Source organism: Phascolarctos cinereus, unplaced genomic scaffold (genome assembly GCF_003287225.1).
Source record: "Phascolarctos cinereus isolate Bilbo 61053 unplaced genomic scaffold, phaCin_HiC Scaffold_2;HRSCAF=192, whole genome shotgun sequence".
In the NCBI taxonomy this organism is placed as follows: Eukaryota; Metazoa; Chordata; class Mammalia; order Diprotodontia; family Phascolarctidae; genus Phascolarctos; species Phascolarctos cinereus.
Window position 1 is genome coordinate 93,812,326 of NW_027555625.1, and position 5,342 is coordinate 93,817,667.

General features: G+C 39.1%; 1 non-coding gene and 1 pseudogene across 1 annotated transcript; both read left to right on the forward strand.

Moving 5' to 3' along the window:
* The first annotated feature begins 1,858 nt into the window (after nucleotides 1-1,858).
* LOC144456013 (U6 spliceosomal RNA) lies at nucleotides 1,859-1,965 on the forward strand. The gene has a single exon (XR_013484925.1). It is a non-coding gene; the product is annotated as a U6 spliceosomal RNA (small nuclear RNA).
* On the forward strand, nucleotides 1,946-2,829 carry LOC110218551 (heterogeneous nuclear ribonucleoproteins A2/B1 pseudogene; annotated as a pseudogene).
* The last annotated feature ends 2,513 nt before the right edge of the window (nucleotides 2,830-5,342 follow it).

The window sequence follows — 5,342 nt, forward strand, 5'->3', positions numbered from 1 at the left end:
TCTTCTCAAATCCCTCAGAGTGCTTAGTACTAGACCAGGCACATAGCAAGCACCCTATAGAGATTAATGAGTTCCCTTGTGAGTGTATCAGTAAAAAACAAGAACAAAAGCCACCCAACAAACAAGAAAACTTTAAAATGATTTTCCCTTTATTTTTGTGATCAAGGCCATCTCTAGGCATGTCCTTCCTGCTTCTGGCTGACCTCATGTATGTGACTCAGTGCGAGGGGGCTTGGCACTTTGAGATGACAAAAGCAAGCCTCTTTTTTGCCACGGAGTGGAAGAGCTGATGATTCAGTGAATACTTAAAAGGAAGTTACTCCACCCTCACTAGACTCTCTTCTCCTCCAGCTGCAAATTACATTAGGACTATTTTGAGCCACTACCCTTCAGTAAAGAAGGGATGGTTTGCTGCTTTCTCCATGCAGGCCACCAGGTGTCTGTGAGGACACGGCAGATGAAGTATCGGCTCTGCTCCACAATTCTAAGACTGGGTTTGAGCGGCAGTTTTTGTTCTTCATTTGTTTTAAACCCTTCTTAAGTGCCAGATGGGGGCAGCTAGGTGGCACGGTGGATGGAGTGTTGGGCCAGGTGTCAGGATGACTCATCTTCCAGAACTCAAATCTGGCCTCAGACACTTACTAGCTGTGTGACCCTGGGCAAGTCACTTAACCCTGTTTGCCTCAGTTTCCTCAGCTGTAAAATGAGCTGGAGAAGGAAGTGGCAAACCACTTGGGTATCTTTGCTAAGAAAACCCCAAATGGAGTCAGAAAGAGTCAAACACAAAGGAAGCAACTGAACAACAAAAGCCACAGACATGGTGTTAAGCACTGGGGATAACGGTTCCTGCCCTTAGGACACTCACTTTCTAAAGAGAGATGAAGCAAAACATGAGGTCAGGAGAGAGATAAGGGCTAGATAAAAAATACCTGAAAATCATTTGCATAGAAAAGATCATTGAATACATAGGAGCCAATAAGATAACCTGGAGAGATAGTATAGAAGTGCTCCAGACTGCCTTGGAGGACATCCAGTTACTGGACATGTCACTGCTGGATGAAGATCCAGTAGAGACTGAGAATGAGTGGTCAGAAAGGTAAGAGGAGAACCAGAAGAGGGTAGAATCATGAAAACCTAGAGAAGAGATTATCCAAGAGAAGAGTGTTATTGTCAGTATCAAAGGCTGCAGAGCGGTAAAGGAGGATGAGGACCAAGAAAAGTCCAATAGATTTGGCAATTAAGAGATCATTGGTAACTTTGGAGACACCAATTTCTATTGAATGGTGTGACAATTAAAAAGATTTGAGAAACATAGTTTCTGGGTAACTTAATCATTTTATTAATAAGGCCACATGTTACTAATAAAAGAATGTTCATTTGGCCATCTTTCTCTTAGACCAAAGACAATCATGGTGGTGGGCTCATACTTTATATATCCTTCAAAGAGTAGGTGTTCTTGAGAGGTGGCAATCAACTCTGAATGGTTCACACAATGGGAGGTGAGCTATATTAAAATGAGGGGCTGAGAGTGACATCATGTTACCCTTAGACAGAGAAACCATTTCTATACTCAAACCACCCCCAGCCTTGGGCTATATAGACAAAAGGATTTGTCTCCATCCCAGTTTGAGTAGATTAAATTCCTTAAGGTTGGGTGGGGTCTGATCAAGATTGAGGAGTGTTAATTCAATCTCATTGTCAATCATGTCTGTTTTAGAGACTGGGCTTTTTGCTTTTTAAAATCAGGACTTTGGAAGAAGGGAAGAACTCTGGACCTCCCCAGATTATTGGTTATCAATAACTATTTCTTTCTGTGGTAAGATCAGAAGTCAAATTGTAGAGGGTTTCTGAGAGAGAGATACTCAATTAGACAGCACATATACTGACATTGTAATTATACAGAAAAGATTGGCATGGTCCCTTCATAAGGATGACATGAAAAATCATGAAGGTTTCCATACATCTTTCATCTATGGCTGAAGTTGATACAACCACATCTGCAAGACTTCATTCAACTGATGGAAAAATGGTCGACCTTAATAGAGTAATAGCCAGAAATGGATCTGGAAAACCTGGTGCTCAATTTACCAGAAAGAAACTCTTGATGGAATTAAAGAAGATACTGACAAACATCACCTTAGAAATTACTTTGAGGAATATGATCAAAGTGATTGAAATAATTGAATGTTGATATTGAATATATTGAAATATTGATATTGAAAATATTAAAATATTTACAGTCTGATTTTTTTTTAAGGAGCAGAACTTTGGTTTTGTTACATCTGATGCCCATGATTCTGTGAATAAAATTACATTGCAAAAATACTATATCATCAAAGAAACAAGATGTAGAAGTAAGAAAGGCTTTATCTAGGCAAGAGACAACAGGAAGTTCAAAATTCTAGGAAGCAGTTTTGGTTTGGGGAAATTCCTGTGGTGGTGGCAGAAGTTTTGCACCAGGCACAAGAAACAATTTTAGAGGAGCATCTGATGGATATAAAAGGGGTTGTGGATTTGAAGATGGTCACAAATGATACAGAAGAGGACCAATAGGAAGTAGTCTTGGTTTTCGAGGAGGAAGAAGATATCCTTTATGGTGGTAGAGAATATGGTAACCAGGGTGGGGGTGTAGAAGTGGTTATGACAAATATGGAGGAAGCAGTTATGGAAATGGAAACTACAATGATTTTGGAAACTATAATCAAAAACTTCTAACTACAGTCTGATGAAGAGTGGAAACTTTGGTGGAACATAGGGGAACTATATGGTAGAGGAAACTACGGTCCAGGAGTCAGTAGACAAAGTGGGAATTATGGAGGGAGGAGCTGATATTGAGTATCTGTCTGTTTGCCATGGGCTTCATAACTTAAGTAGGAAAGAGTGGGAGCCCAGAGATCTTTCAGACGCTAGAAAGAAAATATCCCCAGTGAGTTATTTTTCTAGGGACACTGCTCTAGTATAAGAGAAAAGCTTGATGGCATCTAAATCCAGCCAATCTTTAAAACAAACAAACAAAAAAGTACCATATTTCTACAAAACTTTTAACTACAGTAATTTTACAAGGATGCTATCGAAAACTGAGCAAGTGGAGCAAAATAATTCTAAGCTTAAGTTAAACTTTTTTAGCATTGATATGAATCAAGGGCAAGCATAATCTATTGCCAAAGGAACTGTGCAGTGCTACCTTTTGACAACTGAAGCAAGCAGGGAGGTGTCCTGTTGCAGGTAACTAGGAAGAAGTGGTCGACCATAGAATATCATCAAGAAATAAAAAATTTAGGGACATCTGAATATATTTTTGTTAGGGCTTTCATTTTTAAAAGCAATTTATTTGAAAGGGAAATATATTTGGATGATAAAAATGAAAAATTATCATCTAGTTCAAATTATGGTGATGAGAATTATCTGTAAACATGAAAAATTCAGCCTAGTTAGCCAAAAAAAAAAGCATGGTGTTTAAACAGGTTTTGCAAATAGACAAAACTAACTTCTTTGAAATTAAGCTTTTAAAATAAACATTTTGTACTCTTTCTTCCCCCCAAAAAAGAGAGAAAAAGGAAATGGAGTCACACCATAGATGACTTTTTCAAGGAGCTTAGCCACTACAGGGAGGAGAGATATGAAATGATAGCTAGCAAAAATGGTTGGACCATGGAAAGGGTTTTTAAGGATGGGAAGACATAAACATGTTTGTAGGCAGTAGGAAAAGAGTCTGTAGAGAGGGAGACATTGAAGGTTGCTGAGAAAGTGAAGATGACAGAGGAGTCAATTTGCTGAAAAAGGATGTGATAGAATGGGATCAAGGATTCATACAGAGGGGTTTACCTTGGCAGGGAGGAGGGATACCAGTTCATATGAGACAGAGTGGAGGAGATAGTGGGAGAAGATATCTGAGTGTTGTGAGGTGAATGGTCTCAATTTTTTCAGTGAAATAGGCAAGATTTTCAGCTGAGGGCAGGAGCAATACTATGCAAAATTTGAGAAGGGATGAAAAGGTTTAGAATGTCTACTATGGTGAGTGGGACAGTGAATTGATTAGGGAGATGTAAAAGAATTGCCTTGCTGTATTGAGGGCCCAGTTGAGATTATATAGCATAAATTTACAGTGGACTCAATTAGCATAGTTTGTGAGTTTTCTCTACCTTCATTCAGCAACATAAGAATAAAAGAAAAGGCAGTGAATAGTGGGAGTTATCTAAGGGTAGTACTAAGCAAGTTGTGATGGGTACTTACATTGGAGGATAAGGTACTTGAGTGTAGAAAAAAGGTAGAGTTGATTTGGTTTATCAATGGTTTAAGGCAGGGAAAGGGGGAGAGGGTTTCCATCACTGAGGTGTTGTAATGGGAAAGAACTGAAGGGTGGAGGGACTGGAAGTCACAAGACAAAGAACTAGGTTAAGGGTTGTAAGGCAGAGGGAAATATAGATTGACAAAAGATTATAAACAGATAAAGGAATTTCAGAGTTCAATTTACCTTGATTAAGTTTCTGAGTTTGGAATGACTATTCAGTGAGCCTCCAAATTGCCTTATCATTCTGAAAAGGCTTAGGTATCAACCTTTCAGAAGATTATGGCATATGTTATCAATCATGCTACTGAATCCTGTGCACCAGCATCTCTTTTGTATGTAGGAGACAAATATCTGTCTCATACTTGATTCATACTGTACATTAAATATCGCTATCCTATCCTTTTAGGAGCCCCTAAACAGAGGCCACAACTTAATGTAATCCTCAGTTCAAATCCCATTTGCCTGAGACTCTACTCACTGGTGAGGACTGATTAGTTTCTCACCTTTTAAGTTTGCAAGAGCTTAGGAGAAGAGAGATGCTGGTCATTTGGCTTCCAGCTTCAAGAGAGAAGACATGAACTTCCAGATTCTCTTTAGATCCCTGGGGGAAAGCTGCCAAAGAGGATTCAGCATTTCAATCACATCCCTATCTCCAGTTTACTACACTAGAGACTTAGAGGAATTTCACCCTGGCTGAGATCTGCTATTCACGTTCCCTTGATTGAGCTGAGCTATCTCACTACCAATGGAAGAGCCTGCTTACTCTGTCCAGTTTATTCTGGACATATTTACATGTCCAGTTTATATTAATACTCTGTCTAGTAGATGCTCATCTGTATACTTCTCTGACTTCTATTGGCTTTTGACTTGGATAAATAGGCTTATTTGTAATTTGTTATATATGGTCTTTGTGTAACTGGCTTTTGATGGAATGTGAGTCAAGCCCTGGATATACAGTGTGGGGAATTCGTTCCCCATTAAGGAAGAGTGACCAGGAGTTCAGCTTGAACTTAAATATTATGTCTCCTAGACTAACAATACTTAGGGGAAT